Raw genomic sequence first — 27,065 nt, 5'->3', positions numbered from 1 at the left:
GAGGTGCTTATTGATGAAGTGCAGGAATTTTTCGATGTATTCTCCAAACACAATGTGTGCCATCGCGTTCTGTATGGTGTTTATTATCCAGTTGCACTGTTGCACTTGTGACAAGTCCAAAACTGAATCAAGACTGCAGAACCAGTGATGGGGAAACCCTTCACTCTGCAGGGCGCCATCATAATGTCATTGTGACCTGTTTGCTTTCTCAGCCAGAGGCGAGGCTTCATATTTGGCAAATAAGAGAGTCTGTATTAGTGAATAAATGAAAGCTTTATGGATGAAAATAATCTAATTGTAATCCAACTTTGTAATTCGCTTAAATAACAAAACGTACCAATTGGCATGTTAAAGGCTTGGCTCATAAAGCTTTCTAATTTACGCTGAATTGGGAGGATTCAGAGGTTCTCACAACATGAAATGCAAAGTGTGGTCAATGTTTTTAAAGAAGCGCGGCTCTGCATTTATCAGTTTTGCATGACTAATTATACTCCATAACTAACAGCCCATCATAATCAGAGTGGACTGCTTTTTCAAAGCATGACAAGGCTTCCAGGACGCTGTGTGATACAGCTTCACACAACCTTTTTTTGATGGCCACCGAGCATTAAAGAAGGTCAGACTGAACTCTCTGTGACCTCAAACCTGAAAGTAACCCAACGTGACCGCAACTGTAATACAAACCAGTTTTAACCTCTTAAGCCCCAACGCCTAACCGATCTCCTGCCTTTTGCCCCCGTATCTGGGGGCGTTGGGGGTTAAGAGGTTAAACCAGCGTTCAAGTTACAATCTGAGATCTGATCTAATGTCAGTGTACAAATAAGCCTGAAACACTTTCAGTGAGAGAAACTTCAGATTCAACAGTTATTATTACTATTATTGCGCCATGTGACGGCACGCTAGGGTTGTGCTGATTCTCGGGATTGAGGATGGGAGGAGTTTGCCGATTTTTTATAACATTTGTTGGGTATTTTTCATTATTGTTATTATTATTTTTATCATGTGTATTAGGTAGGGATGGTATCAGTTGAGAGCTCACATGGTCAGGTTAAGGAGAAGAACCATCGGGCATGCAACTAAAAGTGCTGTTCATGGTTCTGAAACAGCAGCAGAGAGAAGCACATGTCAGCATAACTCAGCCAGTAAGAGAAGCAGCATGCTCACACAGAGTCCATACAGTAATGATGTCTGATGTGTGCATTGACTTCTTCCAAATGAGTTTTGTGTTTGCTTATTTATCTGCACTCAACACAGGTTCAGTGTGTGTGACGTTCGGCTACTAAAGCTCTAAAACACTCCTCTGGTGATCTGCGTTTACGAGAGCTTTCTATATGAGATTCAGTCCTTATGGAAAAAATTAAATTATAATAGATAAAGTTTCAATGTTAATGTTCAAGCAGCGGCCTCAACAGGCAATCTCACTTTAAAGCAGACCTTTTGTGTAAATTTCTAAATGACATATTTTTATTCTTGGAGTGCCCTAGAGTAGCTTTGCATGATTCACAGTTCAAACTGATCCCTCTTTATCTTATCTCGGTGCCTCGATGCAGTCCATTCTCTCTCTGAAACAAGCTGTTTTACCTCCTGTCTCCTGAGACAACTTTCCTCTGATTGGCTGCCCCTCTCCGACTAATGGTGTAGCTGGTGTGCCTAAGATGTCTAAAAGCTGTCTGAAACTGATCATTCAGAGCAGTCTAAAGCCTTTCAGGTCACAGGGATTACTTGTAATATGTAATATGAACATCCACTACTGGAACGGATTTCAAGCTCAAGAATATGAATCCTACATGAACTTACAAAAACTGAAACAAAGATCATGCAATACAAAGCGCTGATAAACATCTTTTACTGCTTATAAATACTGAAGGAAAAGACGTTCAGATGCAGATTTACCTTCTAGAAAGGCGTAACTTCAACTCTTCAGTCATAATCTTTGATTTTATTATATCTGTTACTTATTAATGGTAAAAAAAAAAAAAAAGAATTTGGTTTATATGTTGTAGTATCTGCAGAAATTTGCAGAAAAGCTCATAAAGTTTGATTCTTGACCTTAACTGTCTGACTTTTTCAGTCATCATAAGTCAAGACCCCAACCTTAACCCTTACTCTAATCCCATCCAATAAGAATATGTCACTTTCTATTTCTGTTAGATTGCGTTGTCAAGGAACAAAGATAACTTTTGCTCATGAAAAACTGTTCAGTTTTCCCAAAAAAGTCCAGTTTGCCTTTCTCCAAAATAAAGGGTTGGGGTTGGGGTTTTCAGTTGTAATGATGTGGACCTCAGAGGCAAGTTTATTTTTATTCAGCGGGCCAAAAACTAAAAAAAATCTTCACTACATGTCAGTTTGTTGGCACTGAACAACAATGCATCAGATGATAGAGACTCCCCGGTCATCACAGACCTGAACATGTCTATTTTGCAGCTTATAAACTCCAAGTGAACTGCAGATTAACCTTTTGGAGATATCTATGGAACATCACACGGCTCTTTTGGAGTTTATAGGCCACCCAGAGAGAGACAGCGAGAGAGAGAGAACCTTTATAAGCTGACCCATGATTCTTAAACTACACGAGGCTCTGTAAACGTCAAAAAACCCAAACACATCCATCCGTGCTTATGGATCCGATGATGAGACAGACGAAATCTGCGAGTGCTCGTATGGATCTCTGAATTTATTGATGATGCCTGAAATTTTGTTACCTGCTCAAAAAAAGTGTTGCAGTCTTGATTGTTTCTGTGTGAACCCAAGAAAAATGCTCTATATGAAACAGCTGTTTGAACCTCTCTCCAGGGTCAAACTCGAGGGTCTTGGCTGACATTTCACTGACTGCTCATGAAGAGGAGAGAGGGATAGAAAGAAGTCGGTTGACATCTGATGGAGATGAAGAGGACAGATGTGGATGAGGATATGTTGTGATGAGGTTTGAAAGTTTGCAGGGTGGAGCTTAAGTGTGTTCTGTATTAGATCATATGACCCCAGACTGTGAGAGCAATAATCAAGGTTGATGTTCGCTCAAAAGCTCCAATCCAAATGGCTTTAAAATTTCTTTGAGTATAAAACTAGAGAGATTCCTGGAATTAGGCATTTTTTTCTAGAAGACAAAGTTTATAAATATTTTTAGCAAAGAATATTAATAGAGAAGGACCAAAGAATACTACTGCCAACTTCACCTGCTACAAGTACTACAACTGCTGCTGCTGCATTGTGTGATTGTAGAGAAAGAAAAGTGGAGGAAAATTCACAACAATGAGAAAGTGAGCTTGGCACAGAGTAGGGAGAGAGAAAGAGAGAAGAAGGGGAAAGGTCATTGGTGCTGGTCATGCTTTTATTCCCTCTGATCTCCTCTATTGGTCTAATCACAATGACAGAAGGAGGGCAACAGAGAGGGAAACAAGAGAGGGAGAAAAAAGGGAGAAAGAGTGGGATAGAAATGGGGGGAGACCCATAAAAAATAGGGAGGGTGCTCAGGTTAAAGGCTAAAGAGGCTAAAGAGACAAGAAGCTAAAAATAGAAGCACAGCAAGTGATTTGGAGCATTTTTCCTACTCACAGTGAAATCTTTAAAATATTTTTTAAAGGAAAAGAGGCAAGCATGATGGGAAATCTATGGAATTAGAAAATAATAGCAAAAGAAAGAAAAGCAAAGGAGAGACTTCAGATTTGATGCTGATTAGTAGTCTGTGCATCTCAGTTCTCAGATTTCAACTTTTGATTTGGGTCTGTTATCCTTCTTTTGTTAAACCACAAATTCTTCCTGGTGTATTGTCCAATGAGAGAGCACTGATTCAGGTCTTTTTGCCCCTGGGATCCTCACTTCTGGGCTCTAATTCAGGTTCCACCTGAGCAGGGCGGAGATGTGCTCGGGCACTGGTGCTTGTTCACTTCCCTCTGTCCACACCCAGACTTTAAAGATGAGGGATGATATGTGCAAACAGATGCTAAGCTGCAGATCAGCCGGGGAAAAAACTCAGAGTAGAAGCCGAGTGATGTAACGGTGAACGCGGAGAGACAAAACATAGTCACGTGCACGCGGCGAAGAACTACTGTTAACAGGAACACGTGAGTACATTTGGACAAGCAGACACAGGTATTACACTGTACTGCTAATCCCAACACCCTAAAGCTCAAACATAAATGTCAAAGGAGACCTTTAAACATGACAGAACAGTCAGATTTTCCTCACTATGAAACTCAGAACAGCACACACACACTTACAGAGCTACAGACAGCTAAGATTATCTCATAGAAAAGGTAAAGATATCAGGACAATGAGCTAAAACCTGAATTCACAATGTGAATGCTACTTGATCATCTCTTGTGTTCTCTCGTGTGTTTAAGGCGTGCTGAGCACTTTTAGCTGCTGGACAACATAAAACCAAAAGATACTTCATTGCTGGAGTGAAGGCAGAAGCAAGCTGTCTTGTGTTACAGGGTTAAAATTAACTCTCAAGTAACTCAAACATTTCTCACAGACTTAGACTTTTCGACAAATGAGAGCATGTTTCACTGGACAATAAGGTCAGCTGCCTCGGCAGTGAGTCTCTAGAGAATGAACTCTAACTTCAGCATCTTGGTCTGCAGGTTTTAGTCTTTGTTCAGCTATGCAGTCCAGCTAAGACTGGTCTAACAACCAGTCCTCCATATGTTGCAGTTCCTGGTAAGAACAACTTCTTAACTCAAAAATCTCCGGGACAGTAGAAAAACTTCAGTCCAGGAAGGTAAACTTAGACTACATCCAACTGTAGGGGAAACAAATTGGTAACGAGGACACTGATACAAAGGCAGTTAGGCAAGACAGAAGGGAAACATAACATGAGAAGCTGGTGTGTTTAAAAACTACTGGCCCACCTACACAGTCCTCCTACAGGAGCTGCCTGGCCATGAAAACTCATTCCCTGAATCTCCCAGAGGGCGGTTTTTGTGCTACTGTTAATCCCAGGGGAGATTTGGACATTACATGGTCTGTGACTTTGTGCTGGACTTGCTTGAATCATCCATTAGTGGAAAACATCTACTCCCAGTAATCAGGTTTCATTGTAATCGTATACAGTATATGAGCTCTCTAAATAATTTTCAGCATCAAGTAAATGTGCAACATGTGCTCACTGTATATTAAACGAAGTTTAAGTTGTTTGGCATGCAATGCGCCCAATTAAATACATGGCTGCCTTCATTTTGCTGACCCAGGTGCAGCAGAAGTGCATCCTTGAAAGTAGGCTTACTAGTGGTCAAGTGTGAACCCCTCCAACGGTCGAGTGTCAGATCCAACGACTGTCACGATACACAACAAGGCCCCTCCAGACAAAAGCCTGAAACTTTCAATTTGCAAATGTTTACTCGCAAAAGACTGTTAAACATGTTTATTCATGATCATCTTCGTGGATCCAACACTGTGTGTTTACTTCTACTCTGACTTATATTCACTTAATAATCTTGAGCGTTTACCCACAGTATACTTTCCAAACACTTTTAATGCATGTGTATGTCTGACAGGGGGTCTTTACTTTCATGCTCTTCATGGACCTGAGAGGCACATCTCATGGGTAGCAGCTGATGTCTGGACTTGCCTTTTCATTCCTATAAAATCTGCTGATGTTATCCAGAAGAAAGTTGAGTCTAGGGTTACCCTTAAGATCATATACATTGCCTCTTCTAAAGCTAAGACAACAATGCATGATAAAACAAGGTAGCTGTTTTGGATTTTTTGTTTTTTTTAAAAAAGGTGGAGATAGACCTTTGTTTGCTTTGTATGTTATAGAATTCCTTCCTTCTAACATGATGGGGTGGTTTGATTGTCAACTGGAATGTGTGAGCACTTAAACAGTTCATATTAAGGTAATAGTCTGCATATGAGCAAAAAAAAAGTAAAATGATAACCTTCTAAAACACTATAAAACTGAAAGTGTTTAACCATTTGAACCATTGGAAGTGGCAGTTTCACAGGTATGTCAGAGGCACAAGGTATATATTGGTCTCTGTGCAATGATGGACCTAGTGACTTGTGGCTTGTACAGGCCCCCGTGTTGTTACTTTAAAGCATATTTGGTTAGTTCCATTTTTTAATATATTTGGTCAATTTTGTAAGCCATATTTCAAACCAAACCACAGTTTTGTTTTTTCAAATGCTAATCAAGTGGTTTTTGGTGCCATAATAAAACATCCATCCATCCATTTTCTACAACTTATACCCACATAGCAAAATTGGTATGCTTACACATGGCCCTCATACCACAAAGAGTGACGACCCTTTGGTGGGACAGATGTGGTTTGCCAAAGGTGGCGCACACATGGGCCAGCACAAGGCCAGTTGCAGACACACTGGTAGTCCTGTGCTGGCCCATGTGTGAATTACCTCTGGCAAACCTGATGTGGGCCACCAAAGGGTCGTCATTCTTTGTGGTATGTGTGCAATGTGTAAGTTGTGTGCAGCCAAAGGCCAGTTGCAGACACACTGCTGGCCCTGTGCTGGCCCAGAATAATTTCAGCTTTGGCCCCAGATGTCAGCCTAATGTGTACCTTAATCAAGCCATGTAATAACAACATGTGCCGGAACATGCAAAACAGTGCAAAAGTAACATGACGAAACTCTGTTCAGACAGTGAATGGACTGATTCTTATACAGTACTTTTCTACTCTCCCGGATTACTCAAAGTGCTCTACACAACATGCCACATTCACCCAATCACACACTTTCTCTAAACTGAGTGCTTCCTAACTACATTTATAGACATTGCCACTCTTGACATGCAGACTGGAGGAGCCAGGGATCGAACCACTAACCTTCCGATCAGTAGGTGACCTGATCTACAGCCACACAGTGGTAAACATGAGTAAACCCTCTCTAGGTTTTGGATAAAGTGTACACTCACAAACCTTTCAAACCTGCATTTGAAACGTTGGCTATCATAGCAGTATAGTATTGCAACATGGCATTTGGGTCTTCTAACTAAAATAGGAAAATAGGAACATAAATAGTGCCATCATTGCCAGACCTGACCCACATCTGGTTGACATACACCCTGCCATGACACCAGTCAGTCAGAAGTGCCAGCTTGATGCCAGATCTGGGCAAGACCTGTTTTCTATGAGCCATATAACCCAAACCAAAATCAGGCCAGATGTGGCATGCCATCACATAAACAGTGCCATATATGCCAGGCATGGCCCGTATCCAGATGACATACCACTTACCATGCCAGAAGTCAGGCAGCAGTGCCAGCTTGACACCAGATCCGGCCAGACCTGTCTGCTATGTGGGTATGGGGCCAACAGCAGCAAGCCTAGACCTGACCATCCATCTACTCCATCTCAGCCAGAGGAACACCAAGGCGTTCCCAGGCATGCTGGAAGGCATGAGCAACATCATTTCTTAATGTTCAGAATTTCCACAGCCTGTGCGCCAAGGCACCAACACCAAAGGACCCCTTGTGGTTATATGTACCACTGTGAAATCACCAGAAAACAATGCTATTAAACAGAAGAAAGCAGCATGGAGCCCAGTGACCTTCTTCAAACTTAACAAGCTGAACAATTTTTGATTGCTGTTTAACCAAAGAGCAACCAAACATGTGTGATGTTGAAATTACAAGTCAAGGTGACCTGTGCAGTTTTTTTTATATCTAGTGTGAAAGAAGCCTTTACAACACTTTACATGAATACAATTTTAATTGGCAGTGATCTCTTTCTTTATGTTGCAACCATCCAGTTTATGCATGCAATGTGCTAACCAAGCTAGCTAGCATTAGCTGATAACGTCATACTTAATATTTTTTTTAGAAAGACAGAAATAAATCACCTCTGCCAAAGATGATTATGCCAAAATGTTAAAATCCAGTCCCTATAATGAACCACTTGCTGATGTCAGAGTCCATCTATGCCCATCTTTTATATACAGCCTGTGTACAGCTTAAAGAAGTTAAAATGCTGAGCGGCGTGGAAAGCTGAGGAATGATTTCACTGGAAAAACAGAAAGAATCAGAAGCTGCTCCAAAAACAAAGAAAGACAAAGGGGTAAAAAAAAAGAAAGAAAAGAAAAGGCAGACGGAGGAGGATAAACTTTTTCTTTTCTCTCTTTATCAGCACATCTCTCAGGTTTTACTCCACCTCCCCCTTCATCATCTCATCCTCCCGTTGCCTCTTTCCATTGCCATCTGTGACCCTGACATGCACCACAGGAGACCGGCCAGCTGTGTTTGGGCCTCCAGCGTTCCCTGTTTGCAACTGTTTATTTCCACGCTGCATGTGTCATGGTGTGTGCGTTCGTGTCATGTCTAAGCGTGACAGGCTGTATATAAGCACTCGAGCATGAGGATATATGTACAGAAGGCAAATACGCATGTAACCGTGCGTATGTGCTCTGCATGCGCGTTTGGTGTGATCTCAGATCTATGGATGTATTTGTGTGGTTAAACGTGTTTAGAGCTTTGTGTACTTGTCCACAAGCTCATGTGTATTACTGTATGTGTGTGTTCCCCTCAACTGGGCCACCCAGTTCGAGACAGGTCACTGATAACAACCAGCGGAAATTTGTGACACTACGACGGATCGAAGCCGGACATCTGCTGCAAATAAAGTAAACCGCTTAACCTCCAAAGAGGGAGAAGACGTTTCACTCTGACAGCATGCTCACCGATTCAGGATGTTTTAAAAGTGCCAGATTTTTCCAAACCACGAAAGCAAACGTGTAATTATTCATTTTCATCTAATATGCGAAATTATAGGAGAATGAAAAAGTTATCCTAATCATGCATTTATGAATCTATTTACCTAAATTATCTATTAGATTTTTTTCTGCACTGTTTTTAACATTTTAACTCAAAAATATGTTGATAGATTCTTCACGTGCAGCTTCTGCAGATTGTAGATTTTTCAGCTCTACACATTATTGTCTCCCCCAAATCACCGCCATTGTGTTTTGTCAGCTTTAGTTTTCCAACAACTTTTATGTTTTGTGAGCTTTTTGCACCATTTTTTTTAATTTGCTGGTCTTTGCTACCATGAAATTAACAGAAAACAACAAAGAAAAAAGCAGAGCAGACGCAGTTTGGTGCTAAAGGGTTAAAACCTACAGAAATCCCACAGATATGGTTCTTTAACAAACAGTTGACTTTTAGTATAATCAGGAGCTTTTCCTTTACTGATTTCATCTAAACAACCTAATCATCAAAATGGGGATACTCCCCCCTTTTCATTTCTCAACCAGTAATCCTGTTAGGACTGTGTTAATGTTGTGAAACAATTTAATGTTAACCTCTGAATGCAGCTGTGGTTTGCTTGATTCAGTCAAAAGTAAACTTCCTACAAACTGCCATATCTCTCCATTTCCTTGAGGACGACCGACAGAAAGTCCTCCAAAAAAATCAAGTCAACGAGAAACTGGGTGGGACATTTAATCTGACAAATGTCCTGAAAAATATGTGCTGTGCCACCCTGCCTACCACAGTCACCTTAATGACATAATAGAGAAAAACAGGCAGCAACATTTAACGTGAGCAACTGAGCCATAAAAATATGAAGCTTGCAGGGAGAAAATATTTTCATAGAACTGTGGAGGAGGAGGAGGAGGAGGAGTGGTGGGGTAGGGTGGAGACAACTCTTCCACTGTCACGGAAACATTTGACATTTAAATCTCTATGATGTCCACATCATCAATCATGTTGCATTGAGTTTGGAAATCTTCCAAATATGAAACCCTGCACACAGGTGAGCATTCACTCCTGACATCTGCATCATGAAGACGAGCGTCAGGTATAAACTTAAACACCTCAGATACCAGCATGAAGCAAAAAAAACCCCCAAAAAACGTCTGGCTTACTGACAGCTCAAATAAAATGCATGCAATTTGATATTTATTTTATTGTTATTTATGTATCTGAAAATGCGCCAGACAGTACAGCTTCATCATTCGGCAGGTGATCAGAGCCAGTTGAGATATCTGACTAGGACTCCTCTGGGATGGAGGACAGGCAGTTTGTGGGCAGCATCAAGCTGTCAGTCTATTTACAGACAGCTTCTGTTGTCAGATGGGGACAGCATCCAAGAGAAGTGTGGAGTAATCGGTGTGTGGGGCATTCTTGCTCGTGCTGTTGTTGGTCGGTCAATCAGCCGGCCAGTGGTGACAACTGTCACTCTCTTCCCTGTTCTTGTTAACTTGTAAACTATTCAGCACTTAAACAATGCAATGGTCATCCGCATCAAGCATCGTCCACTTGAAAGTTGGCAGGACTGCAAGGGAGCACATTTGCAGTGGGTTAAGCCACCTCTCCGTAGGCTCTCTGTAGGCAGATGCCTGCAGTACTGTAGCATAAATGAACTAAATGAGGGTGCCCCAGGGTAGATCCAGGACATGATGGAAAGATTATGTCTCTCAACCACCTTGGGAATGCCTCGGTGTTTCCCGTGGTTGTGCAAACGGGGCTTGAGTATTATATATCTTATCGGAGCATATAATTTTGCATTAGCATATAATGCTATAACTGCTGGATAGTTCAATCTAGGAGAGGCATTTAGACTTGTGTAAAGCTTTTTATTGAGAAGTGCACACCAGCAGTAAAGTAAACAACACTGCGCAGTACTTGATTAACGTTTTCACCACTGGCTGCACACACACACACACACACACACACACACACACACACACACACACACACGCATGTATCCCTCTCTCTCTGTTACTGTCATGATGAGTAGAAGCGTTGCTATTAGACAGGATTAGCACTCTACCTGTATGGCCTTGCTGGCTCTCTGTCTCACATGCTGCCCTGCTGTTTTCTTTTATCTTTTTTCCCCTCCCTCTATAAGCACAATTAAAGCAGGATGTTTTTTGAAGAACAAAATTAAATGGGGCGAGAATGGACATGCAGACAGGAGCTAAACAATGTGTCCCTCCAACACCGCTCACTGGGATGTGGGCTGTGGATCCTCGGGCGCTGTGCTGGGTTATTAAGTATTTTTCTCTATCAGACCATCACAAAATCAGGGGTGTAGCCGGTCACAGTGTGACAGCAGGGAATATAATCTGCCACGATCTTGTAAGATCATTTAGTAGGTGTCACACATTAGTAGAGTTTAGCCCTTCATCTCCAGAAACTAAGAGCCCGTTCTCACAACATGGAGCACAAACACCAAATCCAATTACTGTATTTCCCACGTGGATAGAAATACTGCTGTGCTGACACCGACACCAGTGTGACCTCAGAGGAGGGGGATTTTGAGGTCACATGATCTCCTCCCTCCTGCTATTTATGCTTCAAGTTTAGACACCCATCCTGACCGCCCCCTCCCCACTGGTATTTCAGACATCATGTCCAAGACACTGTCTACATGGTCAGAATATGAGCTTCCGGTCCAGGTCTGCTTTCTCTCTCTCCTGCTCCACGGCCCAGCCTTAAATCCACTCTGATAGCAAGACTGCGCATAAAAATAGACCCAAACCAACTAAGTGTAGAGTCACTTTTCAAATTCAAATTTTATTTGTCACATACACAGTCATACACAGCACAATATGCAGTGAAATGCTTACACAAATGCTCGTGACCTAAAGACAAAAAAAAAAAGGCTATGAATAAGATAGGAAATAAATGTGAAAATTAAAAATGGTAAATTTAACTAGGAAGGAATAAAATAAAATATAAAAATTAAAGTTAAAAATGAAATAACTGTACAACAACAAATTAGAATGAAGGATAAATTTAACTGGGAAAGAATAAGATAAAATATATAAGTTAAAGTTGAAAATAAAATAACTGTACAACAAAATACAAAGTATAGAAATATATAAGAATGTATGAAGAAATATAAATATATATATACAATAACAGCAGCTGTACAAGTATCAAATGGAAATGAAGAAATATAATGTCCAGTGTTGTGCAATCCACATGTGTAAGTGTCTTGTGCAGTGCAAATATGCTTAAAGTGATTTAGTGATGAAGTAATTCGATTAGATGACCACGCATCTAATCGAATTAGTGTAAACAATGTCCAGAATGTCCAGTGTGTGTGTAAAAACCATATGTGTGGGTCAGTACTATGTGGTGGTGTGATTGAGAGACCGTATCGCCTGCGGGAAGAAGCTCCTCCTCAGTCTCTCTGTGTTGGTCTTCAGGGAATCGCTTTCCTGACCTCAACAGAGAAAACAACCCATTGTTAGGATGGCTGAGGTCCTTCACGATCTTCCTGGCCTTGGTCCAGCACCGCCTGCTGTAGATTGAGTGCAGGTCAGGGAGCTCAGAGCAGATGGTGCACTCAGCTGATCGCACAACCCTCTGTAGAGCTCATCTGTCCTGCATGGTGCTGTTCCCGAACCAGGTTAAGATGTTTCCCGTCAGGATGCTCTCTATGGTGCAGGAGTAAAAGTTCCTGAGCACCTTGGAGGGCAGTCGGAAGTCTCTCAAGCGTCTGAGGTGGTAGAGACGCTGACGGGCCTTTTTCACTACGGTGTTGATGTGACAGGACCATGACAGGTCCTGCATGATGTGAACTCCGAGGTATTTGAAGCTGTCCACTCTCTCCACTGGGCATTCGTTGATGACAGGGGTCCGGTAGTTCCTCTCCTGCTTAGTGCTGAAGTCCACTATCAACTCCTTTGTCTTACTGACGTTTAGAAGGAGGTTGTTCCTCTGGCACCAGTTCTCCAGATTCCTAATCTCCTTCAGGTAGGCCGTCTCGTTGTTATCAGAGATCAGGCCCACCACGACGGTGTCGTCAGCAAACTTGATGATGGTGGAGCTGGTAGTGGCCACATAGTCATATGTGTACAGGGAGTACAGCAGGGGGCTCAGAACACACCCCTGGGGGGCTCCAGTGCTGAGAGTGGTGGAGGCTGAGACATGTCCGCCCATCCTTACTGCCTGTGGTCTGCCAGTTAGGAAGTTGGAGATCCACTGACACATAGATGAGCTGAGTCCCAGGTGCTCCAGCTTGGTGGTGAGTGTGGAGGGAATTATGGTATTAAATGCAGAGCTGTAGTCGATGAAGAGCATTTTAACATAATTCCCCCTTCTAGTGTCCAAGTGAGTAAGTGATGTGTGGAGGAGATGAGAGATGGCATCGTCTGTGGAACGATTTGGACGGTAAGCGAACTGTAGTGGGTCCAGTGTGTCTGGTAGTGAAGAAATGATGAAGTCTCTGACCAGGCGTTCAAAGCACTTCATCACTACTGAGGTGAGGGCTACAGGGCGATAGTCATTGAGAGAAGCAGGGTGGGGTTTCTTCGGGACAGGAACAATGATGGACTCCTTGAAGCATGTGGGGATCACTGACTGAGATAAAGAGATGTTGAATATCTCAGTGAACACAGGTGCTAGCTGGTATGCGCAGTCTCTGAGGATACGACCTGAGATGCCGTCTGGTCCTGCTGCTTTCCTGGTGTTCAATCTCTTGAAGGCTCTCCTCACGTCATGCTCGGAGATGATGAGCACGTTTCCGGTGTTGGCAGTATCTTCCTGTCTGCAGCCGTTAGCGCCGCTAGCACTAGCATCGTTGGAGTCCTTAGCTGCAGCCTCGAAGCGAGCATAGAAGGTGTTCAGCTCATCTGCCAGAGTCACGTCCGCGTTCGTCATACCGGTTGTTGGTGCTTTATAATCCGTTATTGTCCTTAGTCCCCGCCACAGGCTCCTACAGTCACGCTTCGCCTCTTTTAAAGTGCATCCAGGGTCAACAATCATTTAAGAGGCCTGTTTAGTACTAGAAGCAAATCTTTCAACGCGATCACATGTGTGAATTTACTTTTTAAATTTATTTAGAAACAAAAAAGGAAAAAAACAGAAATAACTCAAGCACGGAGACATGAGGTCACCGCTGCTGTCGATCACAAAAGTCAATTTGGGATTCCCCGAGCCTGCAAAGTTTTTTCCATCTTGGCTCAAGGAAATGATTAGTCATCATTTTTTATGAGCAGTCATGTAGAAATACTGATAGTGAGTCTGATTTACATCTGCATTCTTGCAGACACACTTTGAACTACTTGAACTCTCGCCTCAGCGACAATAGGCAGCCCGCATGCAAAGCCAACACAAACAAGCAGATATGGGCTGCTTCTCACCAGCTTCAGTGGGATGTCACAAGAAGAGACTCAATCTGCGAGATGGTGTCCGGACAATAGTGCAGACAAAGAGGGATGCTGGACACGTTGTGATTGATGAAGTAGGCGAAGAGGGTTTTACTCAGATTTTGGTGGCTTGTCGTGTTTTGATTTGTGAGATGTGACTGGTCAAGGCAGATAAGATCATAGTGAAAACAAAGGAGCTCTGATTTAGTTCCTGAACACCTGAACTTGTGCTTTTAGTGTGATGATTAACAGGTAGGTGATGAGACTTAATGCAGGCTCTACAGCATCTGGAAATCCTGCTTAGCTGCCTAGTCCAGCCTAAAGGAAGACCATGCAAGTCTGGATTCTACATAAAAGATGGACATGGTCTCCCACTGGTTTTGGACTCAATGTTATCATTTTTTAGCCTTTAATGTCTTAGTTTGCCTGGAGCTCGAAGTGTGCACATTTCATCAAGAGATGATAGAGTGTTATCAATGAAGGTTAGCAAATTAGCTTAGCAAGATGACTCTAGAATCCATTGATCCATCCATCCATTGGTCCATCTATCCATTGATCCATCTATTTATTGTTCCATCCATCCATTGATTCATCCATCCATTGTTTCATCCATCCATCCATCCACCCACTGAGCTTCAAGCTCAGGGTATGTTATTTACACTTTCCAGTCAAACTAACCACATCCCTATATCCAGTCACCCAATCTATACCTGCCTTGAAAGCGGGAAAGTATTCATATCAATATCCAAACGTGCTTTATAACGGTTCAAAAAAATGTGTGTTTTAACACACCATTCTGATTTTTGGAGACAGCCTCAAGTGGCCGGTTGTGGAACTGCAGTTTTTGACACTTTTGTGTTCTGTCTCCTTGAAAAAAAGTTTATTTATTTTTTATTAACTATCTCTCCTCATTATGCTGAAGTAGCAGTTGAGTATGGCTAGTTTACAATTTTAATAAATATGTTAAACTATTAGAACAAAAGGTGGTGTATTTTTGTAAGCAGCTGTATTTGTGAACTAGATTTCTGTTCTGCATTTGGCTTTGGTTACATCCTGCTGCTCTTCCCCTCATACAACACGTGTTTGCTCAGCTGAAGGGGATCTTTCATTGACAGATCACCTCCTCTTTTCAAGTGTTTTATACAAGAGAGTTCACCAGAACATGCTTACACAGTTTGTCAAACCAAATAGTTACAGACTGGAAGTTGTGGTCTCATATTAGACTCTAAAGAGTGTCAATAAAACATGATGTTTACTACACATATCCAGATTAAAATATCAGAGGATACCGTAATGTTAACAACGGCTGATGGGCATGAAGGACTGCAGCGGAGTGTGTCACAGACAAATGCGGTTAAATCGATCCTCACATCATTGCAGTAAACATTAGCTTAGCATACACACGCATTCATCCCACATGGTTTGTACTGCTTTGTCTACCTGCCTCATCGGTCCCACAAAACTGGCTCACTGTGTTATACACACCCAAAATTCCTGAGCTACTTTGATATAATCTTAAAAGGCGATGTCTTTAATCGTAACGCTCCTTTTTTTTCTGGGTGGTGGGGGGTGCCACTTTTAGGGCTTGAGACTGGAACTGTTCCCAAAGCTGCACTGTTTAATGTAGACTTTTGCAACATTTTTTTAAACTACCTGGTCTACCCAAACATGCATCTGTACACGTTCTCACTGACTCTGCAAAAGAATCACCCACCTTGAAAAAAACTGATAATCACCCACTTTGAAGTACACTAAACACTCCATGCCTGGAGGAGGCGAAGCGAATGGAGAGGGGTAGATAATGATGATAAACAATGGAGGAGAGAGCGTTAATGTTGTAATGGCTTCCAGCAGGCAAACATCCAAGCAGCTGGTGATAAAACCGACTGTAATGGCGGGCAGGTGAGACCGGTGGGGTGAAAATAATCTACAGAGAAAGGTGGAACCCCCACTGAAGGTGGGGGGACAGGCAAAAGTACTCCTGAACAAGGTCTGGTTTCACCAGTGGGATCTTTTGCTTTTCACCTCGAAGCAAAACCAAGCAGGGGAAGGATTAAGTATGAGAGCATGTGCATGTGTGTGTGTTGTCTGTACATCACAATAGCACAGCAATTACAGCTCATATATGTTAGAAATCTGAGATGTTCACTGAATGTGCCGCAAAGGGGCACAAAACTTGTCACACAGCTCTACTGTGTGTAAAATGAACACACACACAGACACAGAAAGGGCTTCATCTGTATAGTTTAGGGTTACAACTAAACAATGTGTGTAAACCGATCAGTTGGTCCCTATGGATTGTAAAAGAATGCATGCCGGCAAAAGAAAGAAAGAAAGAAAGGTGTGAGTATGTGTCTTTGTAAGGCAGAGGCTGTGACAGGATGAAGGTCTTGGACAGATCACTCAGGATGATCCTCATGTCCACCACAATCGCTTCATAGTGGCATTTTTGGCCCACAAGGCAGCTTAACCCTCTCAAGGCAGGCGTTGCAGATTTGCAACAGTTAAAAGCTAACAACCTGATTACCCCACATACATATTTTATGAGTTATTTTTACTCAGAAGTACCACTGCAGGTATTCTTTTGTGCATTAGCAACAAAAACTTAATTTGAGCCTGAGAGGGTTAACATCTTGTTCAACTGTTTAATACAACTCGACAAAATAGCACCTCAGAGAGCAACAGATGAAACTAAGATGACACCAAAATGACCAAAGCATGTATTTTATGTTTAATAAACATTAGTTCATTTATAATTTCATTTACTTCTGCAAATCTGACATTGATTTTTGGAATTATATGATGATAACCTTCAGCGGGTTGATATGACTGCGGTAAAATCACCTCACTGTACTTTCCCACTATATGTAAAACGCTGACAAATGGACCTATTTTTAGCAGCGGATGTTTGGAGAGATATGTGAGTTCTACCCCCCCTTCTTGTCAGGGAGGTGTGAATAGACGGCTGGTTGTAATTCAGGCCCTCATTTCTCATCAGAGTGTTTTTTGAGTGTGTAATCAAAAGCATGACAGCTAGCAGGTATGTATCGCTGCATGGACTGATGTATTTCAGGGTGTGTATTCATGTAATGAACATGGATCTATACTTACACTAATCTCTCTCTCTTTGTGTGTGTGTGTACTGTTGAATTCCACAAGTGTAGGCTGCAAGTAAACACAGCTCTGGCACTGGAGCCACAGAACATGCTCTGCCTCTCTTTTATCCATTAAAGTAGGCCATACGTCACTACTACGTAGCTACTGTCTGTATTTTCTAAACAATTTGTAATAACCTCCAGAACAGAAAAGTGACAAACCATCACTGAACTCCTCTCTGCCATGTTTATCCATTTAGTGCCTTCTGACGATTAATAATCGCAGTGAGGTACAGAGACGGTGAAATTCTAGGATTCTTATCAGTCTGTTTCCTCGCTGCCTTGGTAATGTAGAGTTACCAGAGGAAAATATGTATTCCCCAACTAGCTGGCAAGTGGTTGCTAGAGGTTTCTGATCATCATTAGGTGAAATCGACCACAAAGAGGGCGCTTCAGCAAAACGCTTGCAATTGCTTCAGCTGCTAGCAGATTGCTCAGATCACCCATAGTTTGCATGGAATTTGCCAACATTTGCAGTTTCACTGCTGCTCAGCGGAGCAGTTGGCAAGTGTTTGCAGCGATCTTCCATGCAAACTTTGGATGCCTGCTTGTAACCAAACCAATTACAAAGCATATGCATCCCTGCATACCCTTTACAAGTTTCACCTAGCAACTGCCAGCAACCTCGGGCAACCAGTCACCAAGATATACACACTTTTTTAGTGACCTATAGTTGACGTATACTAGGCCATGCTTGGGTCTGTAGTCACTATCACTATCCAGCAACCACCCACCAACCTGTACAATAAAGCAGTTTTCCCCAGTGACCGGTTGTTGATGTGGTGTGACTAAGATCTTAGTCCATTATTAGACTCTCCCTCTACGTGATTTTGCACATGTCTGTGTTAACTATCTTTAGTCATCTGATGTTGAGTAGGAGAATCCATACAAATGTCCACCATATCCATTTTTTTGTGACCATGAAGACTTGAGAATTTTATTTCCAACGGGCTGACTTCAAGCAGACTCATTGGATCGCCAACTATCCCTGTCTGTGTATAAGCGAGCTCTCACCTGATGACTTCAAACTTCACACTCTCTACCAAATATAGTCATTTCTGGCTCAGTAAAACCAACATGATGGAGGCCAAAATGCTAATGCTGAAACTTCAAAATGCCATGTTTCGTGTTCATAACTCATTCTTTGCCAACTTATTCTTTTCAGACCATCTTCGGTGAGGCTAAGTTGCCGAAATCAAAAGTATTGTTGTTTTTTATGTAATGTCGAAGTGCCAGAGGGGGTGGTGGATTTCATAACTTTGAGTTTCATGTTGTACACATTGTAAATTACTTGAGGCAGTGTCTAGATTCTTGTCTAGCCGGAGGATTGGTTCCCCTCTGATATCGGTCTATTAAATTTGAGAAGCATAATTCCAAAAACAGACTTTAAAGCAGCATAAAATAGAACCTCCTTCACCTAAATTCTTCTAAAACATATCTAATGTTTCTCCTCCGTCTTCCAACTGCTCCATCTATCCCTTAATTTCCTCTGATCTCACTTTATTTCATTCTTTAGTGAGTCAAGTCTTGTTGGCAAAACAAAGGCAACCACAAGCCTGATTAACTTTTAGTTGTGACTGAAGTCCACCTATCCCACCAGGCACGTCCCAAGCTATCATTAAGGATTCTTTCTTTGCCTTTGAAACTATTTAATCAGTTCAAATTTGGGATGTACGAGACGGCGAAGCCCGCAGACAAAAATTCCCTCTGCTGACTCATTCAGCCAGTTCGTCCATCAGCTGTGTATACTTGTCATGTAGTCTGGCTTTTGCTGATTGAAGATGACTGACTGTGCAAACACTTTTATCCACATGAATGAAAGCAGGCATTTCACAGTCACCGCAGTCTGGCTACTGTGCAGTCAGACACACTGAACCACAAAAGCTACATTAGGAAAAAAATACACTCAGATTCATCATCCATCATCCTTCATCATTCGTGTGAGCACCAGAAAGTTAAAAGGGGTTTGTGTTGAACGTTATCAGGCCAAACACTGAATCTTTGCCAGCTTCACTGTTTACCCAAATGACCAGCTGACAGTATAAATTCCTATTTTGTCCAAAGGGGGCGATGTGACGAGGGATAAGTAAGACAAGTGTATCAAAAGGGGGGGAAATCCAACTCACTGACCCCCAAACAAACACCTGGAGAGCCTGCAGCAACACCACATGAATACTTCAGTCACTTTGGATTTCACTTTTATCCTTCTGGCTAACCAACACCAGCAGCTTTAGTCAGTTAAACATCACTGGTGACTAAGTTACTTGGCTGCAGGGTGCAAGGTGTAGGTACTGTTATAACCTGAATACATGGGTGGAGACAGTTTAAGGTGCTGAGTAATGATGTTCATATTATATGATTTCAGAATGGAAGGTCTTTACCTTTGCCTTCCACTCGCTTCCTTCAAAAAGTCAGGGTCAAGGATTTAACTTTAATTGATAGGACACAATCTAAATAAACTAAAAGACAAAAATATTGGATCTCGATTGCATGCAGTAGTGAAACTGTAAAACATGTGAAAAAGTGAGGCACAAACCAGAAACTGAGACCATTCACCTTCAAAGTAAAAGCTGTGACTTTTTAAATAGCGTTGGTTACAGTAACAACTTTTACTTTTAAGGCAAAGGTTTACCATTTCTGTTTTTAGTCTCATTTACTCATTTTCACTACTACTCTGCAAAGTCAGTGTCTTGCATGCAAACTCCAGATGACTGCTGCAATCTGCTAGCAACCAAAGCAATCGTAGGGAGGTTTGTAGTGTAGCAGCCTAAAATAACAAAAATGCCAAAAATATGTAATCACCATTCAAGCATTACATATTTTTCTGTAGATACCAGTGGTTGCAGTGAGTTACCAACCAGTCTCTAGGTCTGTGTGATATCTTACAGTGTGCTTTCTCACTTGCATTAAAAAAGCTGTAATAATGAAGCATGTCTGCATTTTCTACTGCCCAGATGATCGTGTTTTAGTGGCTTAGGTTACTGTCTCTCAATAAATCCGCCTCACATTTGGCGCTTTCAATCTAAAATAATTCAGAACAGACAATTAAATGTATTTAAAACTGCCTTTTAATAAGAATATGCATTTTTGCATAGCTGCTGTATATACATTTCTACAAACCTCTGTCCCATGAGCTCTCCTATCAAGGCTCCAGTGAATCCCCTGATGTGATGAGAGGTGTAGGGTTAACATGCCTAAAGCACTGTGAAAATGCCCTTAAATGGGAAAGTGAATGTGGCACACTGTGTACAAACTTTTTGAGGTTTCTACTTTGTACATATCCCTTCGCCAGCAATAATTATTGGAGAAATGTCCATAAATGGTACAGCGTTCCTGGGAGTCAGGGTCAGGGCTTGATAAAAATGCTGTAGAGAGAATCAAGCTGGTTTCATTCAGCATTTTAATTTGACTGATGCTTTAAAAGAAAAAAAGAAACCCTTGTCCTTGATATTCCTCTCCATCTGACGTTCTCACGCTTCGCCTAGAAAATGTCTCTTCTTTAGGGGTTCAGTGCCTAAATAGACATCCAATAGTAATTTGTGTTCCTTTTGATTTCAATTAGAGTAACCTGTTCTAATAATAATAATGATAAAACTATAAATATCACCAAATCAGAAATTATGTAAATGAATTGAATCTGTAACCACTAAGTGGTTAGCCTAGCGTAGCATAAAACCTGGAAGAGGAGCAAAACAATAAGCATGGCTCATTTCCAAACAAAAACTCCACATCCAAATCTTTAAACTTCACTAAATAGCGTGCAGCTTTACTCCTTCTACAACCAAAAGCAAACCAAATGTCTGTTAGCATCAGATTTTAGACTTTTATGCCCAGCTAAGCTAGTAGCATACCAGTTTTACCTGTGTAGCTTGAAATGACCTTCTGATGTTTTTGTCAGAAAGAAAGCATATATAATTACAAAATCATTTCCATTTATGTCTTTAAAAGGACGAAACTGTACATGATATTGTGTGTAAACGAAGCTCAACATACTGTATTTCAGGTGGATATAAAGAGATACAGTGGGGTTCTTTTCAGTTACATAAATGAATGTTATTGAAAAAGAAAACTCACAGTTAAAGGCTGAAAATAAGAAAGAATGGTCACATGGAAGGTCTGTGTGGGACTCTTTAGAAAACACTAAAATAAATGCAGGCACATTTTGCCTACAGGAAGAATGAAGCTATGGTATACACACCCATACCACCTCCTCCATCAGCTAATCCTGAAGCGAGATGGCAGGGTTAAAATATCACTCTGACACTCCTTGTTTCTCCTTCACCCTATAGCTGTGAATGTGTGTGTGTGTGTGTGTGTGTGCGTGCGTGCGTGCATGCGTGCGTGTGTGTGTGTGTGTGTGTGTGTGTGTGTGTGTGCGTGTGTGTGTGTGTGTGTATGAAACAAGGAGAAAGAGGAGAGGCCAGGGTTGGTGGGAAAACAAGTTACCTATAGCCCATTAGACTTTGATGGAAAGCAGTAAAATGCAGCCTGAAGCATGAATGGGACAGATGGAGAGGAGGCAGGAGGAGGGAACTGTACTTGTGTAGCCCAAGGACAAACCAGAAAGATACAAACAGTTTTTGATAATAACATATTATATTTACATGCCTGCTCAACATTTGGTGAATTTAAGCTTGGTTTTATATGACCACCAACCATATGGCATATACATCTATTTAGATATCCATCTAAAAACCCAAGAGATGCATCTCAGGCCTCATTTAGCATGTATAAATGTTAAAGTTCATGATGGTACAAAACGACTGAATGAGTATGGCTCATTTTGGCTTGTTTGAAGAGTTTTCAGGAAACATGGTTTAGGTTTGCTAAGCTGCATCCGAACAAACAACAAGACTTCTGGATCAATGAACTTCAGACAGAGAACAAAGTGGAGATGTCTGGCCATAATGCACAGCACCACCTTTGGAGAAAACCAAACACAGCACATCAGCACAAACACCTCACAGCAACTGTCAAGCATGGTGGTGGAGGCATGATGACCTAGGCTTGTCGTGCAGCCACAGGACCTGAGCACCTTGTAGACATCGAGTTGACCGTGAACTCCTCTGTATGCCAAATTATTCTAGAGCTGAATTTGAGGCTGTCTGACAGCTAAAGACCAAACATGCAACAGCACAATGATCCAACAAATCTACAACAGATTGGCTTAAATAGAAAAGAATCGAGGTGTCACACTGGCCCAGTCAAAGTCTAGACCTCAATATGATTGAAAGAGAGCGGCATATAACGCCGGCAAACCTCAATGAACTGAAGCAATGCTGTAAAGAAGGGTGGACCAAAACTGCTCCACAACAATATGAAAGAGATTGGTAAGTTAGTGGTTCAGGAGGCAGTTCTACAACCTGTTAAACTGGTGGTGTACTGTAATTTTTCACAGGACTGCATATACAGGGTGGGCCATTTATATGGATACACCGTAATAACATGGGAATGGTTGGTGATATTAAAGTCCTGTTTGTGGCACATTAGTATATGTGAGGGGGCAAACTCCTCAAGATGGGTGGTGACCATGGTGGCCATTTAGAAGTCGTCCATCTTGGATACAACTTTTGTTTTTTCAATAGGGAGAGGGCCATGTGACACATCAAACTTATTGAAACGTTGAAACCAAGCACACCATTGTTTTTCTTGTGACATTACCAATAAGTGTGATGTGTCACATGGCCCTCTTCCCATTGAAAAAACAAAAGTTGTATCCAAGATGGCCGACTTCTAAATGGCCACCATGGTCACCACCCATCCTGAGGAGTTTGCCCCCTCACATATACTAATGTGCCACAAACAGGACTTTAATATCACCAACCATTCCCATGTTATTACGGTGTATCCATATAAATGGCCCACCCTGTATTTGTTTGGCTTTTCTTTCTTTTCTTTTTTTTTTACATTGCTTCTTGGTCTTAAGGTTGGAAAATTAGCTGTTCCCTCAACATGTCTTCCATTTACTATCTACCTAACAAAGCCACTCAAAATCACAAGTATCCTTAAATCTTTTAAGTTGATACTGAATTCCACCCAGTGTATTGCCAATTTCACATTTTCTCCACTTTACATCAATTGTTATTCTAATTGAATTGTTTTGACAATGTTAAATTGCCCTGCACATGTGAGGCATGAAAACTAGAAAGCAGAAAGCAGCAGGTTTCACATGATGGACAGTTAGAGGAGGAGCTGAAATTAGCTTTTTATTCTCTACTTTCCACTCAACAGAATCACAAAGTTGTAGACACCCACACAAACACACACACGAGAAGCCTCAAAGTAATGAGAAAGAGAGTAAAAATGCCTGTCTTTAGTGTTGGGGGTCCTCGGGCAATGTATGTATTTATGTGTGCTTCTGGGCGGGAAGCAGCTCTACAGGTAAATCTCATCGGAAGCTGCGGTTGTGGTTAACAATGATGAAAGTAAAGAAGCATAGGTGACACGGTGCAAGGTGGTATTAACAGCTCCTTCCTGTGGTGAGACTGATAAGAGGGAAGAGGAAGTGATGGACCCGCTAACTAACGCAAAGAAAGGCCGGCTTAAACAAACATCTGTCACTGCTGCGCTCACCCCTCATAGGTGAGAAGTTTCTGGTTGGGAACTGAGACACTCATGACTCACTCAAAACTTTCCCTTCATCTGTCCTGTTTCAGGACAAAACTCTACTTGCACATTGTATTTTTGGAAACAAACTTCTCCAAACTGGACGACTTTCCATCTTTTGCCCAAAGGTAACATTTCTTTGTGTTCCTGATTCAAGAGCAAAATCATTCCTTTCTAAAAGGTTTTTCACACATCATATTTTGAAATGAAGCTGCAACAAACTTCTTTGCATGTCTCAGTTCAAAGTGAAACAACTCTATGCATCCGATCAGCTTTCTGTACATATGTTTTTAAAATAAACTCTTAAGATATTCATCATAAAACAGCTGTCGCGAGCCACATCAAAAAGGTTTTGTCCACCCGTGTTCTACAGTGTCTTACATTGAAATAAACTCTTTATCGTCCCTAATGTTGGCACAAAAAACGTTTTAAATTTCTTGTTTCAGTGCAAAACTCTTCTTTGCTTTTCTGATTTCTGTATTAAACTTCCAAATTCATCCAAACTCTTGCAAAACACAAACATCTCACCCACGAATACATGTCAGCATCCTAAAACAAACTCAGATTGGTAACATTATTTGATGTTTTGATTGTTAAAGATTCTTTACACATCAGTGGATTATGCTCACAGGAAGCACTGCCACTTCGAAGTGACTTTGTACAAGATAAAACAAAGTCAGGTCATGTGTCTGTTTAATCTCAGCAACATGAAAAAAGAAAGAAATGCAGACACTGATTTTTGCATGCATGTTTTAGCTTGCACGGCTGGAGTAAAACCAGCAGCATCGTGCACAGCGAGAAGATGGAGACAACAGAGAAATGTGAGTGATTGCTGAAGGCAAGGCAGTGTTGACATATTTTTATTATTAAAAAAATAACCTAAATCTGGATACCGTAGACAGAGATGATAATAATAATCCTAGCCTAGTTTGGACCTGGGGGCAGAATTTTTTTTTTTACCGACGGGTTGTTAGGTTTGGCATGTTGAAGCAAAACAAGTGTTTGATACTTTCTTATGCGAGCAACGACTGCCTGCACGCAACAAAAGGCAAATGACAGAACTAAAGCAATTTCCTTCAATAAGACTTGCTGTCTGTGAAAATAAATACATGGATTCTTAAAGCCGGTAAGGCCATGTTGAGGGTTAAAGAATGCATGTTTGAATGCAAGAATAAATGTACTCCAGCCGTCTGGTTTTCCTTTACATGCCCAAGATTTACCATGCCTCCTAGTTTTGTATCTAGGTGCACAGCAATACAAGCAGAGCCCAAATGTTGCACTAAACATCACGCCACATACCAAGACTCATGCTGCAGTATCCATGTGAGGAGCATGTGCTGTTGGGACCAACTGCTAATGCATTATGTGTGTGGGGTCAGTGGGAAGCTCTATCACTACAAAGAATTGAAGCCAGATTTTTAATGTCTACATGACAAGCTCGGCATACAAATGTGACCCACCAAACATTGTTTTAAAAGTTAAATTCTTCCTGAATCTGTAATTAGCTGTTGTTAACAGATTTACAAATGCAAGTGTTATAATTACAGAGACAGGCTCCTTGCTCTGTGGCATTACTGATGAAAGATGACGGTGAAGAAAAAGGACCAGAAAAGAAACAGAATGCTTTCATTATTCCAGGTCAGTGTCTTCAGGTTTGGGGGAGAATCACTTATGTCTTTGTAGACTCACTGCCATGTTCTGCTGTGACGGTCGGAGCATATTTGTTATCAGAATAATCCAAGAAGTTTAAGAAAATAAGCTAATTTTCAGATCATTTCCCACTTGTTCCCTCAACAATCAGACTTCTCCCTATGAGGAAGTACTTGGTGACAGTGGGAAGGAAAAACCCACTTTTAACAGGAAGAAACCTCAGACAGAAGCAGGTTTAAAAAAGAGCCACAAAGAGACTGCAACTGGGTGGGATGGTCACCCAGATCTATTTTTCAAGTTGAGTTTTTTATTTTATCATTTAACCAAGAGTGCTATTAGAAAGTCCCTTGGCTCTTATTTTAAGAGTTCAGTCGCTGCTAACCAGTTATGTTTGACCCTTCCCCTCTAGTGTTTAATTTATGGACAGTCTGGTCAGGTGTCTATTCAGGCATTATGGAGTATCTATCTGTAGTAGCTATCTCCTAAAAGCATTCATTTTAATAACACAGCATAATACCAGCTCTTGAAGTAGGCCAAAGTGTTTCGGAATGCCGTGCCAGTTTGGAGCAGTTGGTACACCAGTTGTAATTCCAGTAACCAAGGTAGATCGGAGATTGACACACACAGAAGCTTGCAGCTGCTGTATGCCACACTGCAAAAGAAGACTGCTATTTTTTATGGAGACTGCCCTGCAATAGCTGGGCATGTTCAGCTAATACAGCAGTGTCTGCACCACTATCTGTGTCGAGGTAGACTTGCAGGTAGTTAAGTCCTTCGCAACAACATTGTATTGGGTAACTTGATTGTAGGGTCATTCGGCTGTCTTGAGTCTTGAACCACAGCTGGTGATGGTGGAGAGCTGAATGATGTTGGTGCTCTACCCACACCGAGGCCACAGAGGAGAACAAGTCCATTTACGGGATGATGAACTGACCTTACACAATGCTTATGCTTACTACAGATCACATCTGTGTCGCTGTGAGGGTCTTTACCTTCTAATGAAATCACATCCCACAACTGATACCAACCACAGCCAACTTGGTCCAAAATGATATGAAGACAAGCAGCAGGAGGACGACACCACACAAGCCTGGCAATGTGACATGTTGCCCCAACTACCAGACCAACAAAGTACATCTAACCCAGCAGCAGGTGTCAGACACTGTATGGCAATGTCTTTTTAAGATGCTGATAAACGCTACTTTGGGAAAATCCCGCTTTATTTTGACCTTCACACGTCCCACTTCAACTGTTCACTGTAGATTAGGAGTCAGTTTGGATCTGAGGATAAAGATCACGAGGGATCTAAAAAGATCAGAGACGCAGTTATAGGCCTGCCAGATATGAGCTTTGAAGGTTTTTCGGTGTGGTTCCTACAGAAATCTAAAAGTGAATTCTTCCCTTTCAAAGCCTCATTTCCTTACTCTTAGAAAGCTATTTTCATTCTTTGCAAAACATCAAACTCAAGAACAACATTGTGTTGTTACAGCAGAAACTGTGCCAGAGTATTCAGAGATTATTGAGCAAACATCTTACATCTAAATATAGATGAGTTTCTGAGCCTGACACATATCCAACAGCAGTCTAATAATCACACAAATT

The 27,065-nt window shown here is 41.5% G+C and overlaps 1 protein-coding gene across 2 annotated transcripts in view; it reads right to left on the bottom strand.

The window, feature by feature from the left end:
* Positions 1–27,065, bottom strand: part of col4a6 (collagen, type IV, alpha 6) — a 136,850-nt gene that overhangs the window by 59,690 nt on the left and 50,095 nt on the right. The window lies entirely within an intron of this gene.

The sequence above is a fragment of the Neolamprologus multifasciatus genome, chromosome 3, assembly GCF_963576455.1.
Source record: "Neolamprologus multifasciatus chromosome 3, fNeoMul1.2, whole genome shotgun sequence".
In the NCBI taxonomy this organism is placed as follows: Eukaryota; Metazoa; Chordata; class Actinopteri; order Cichliformes; family Cichlidae; genus Neolamprologus; species Neolamprologus multifasciatus.
Note: the sequence above shows the minus strand (reverse complement) of the source record. Positions and strands in the feature narration are given on the sequence as shown.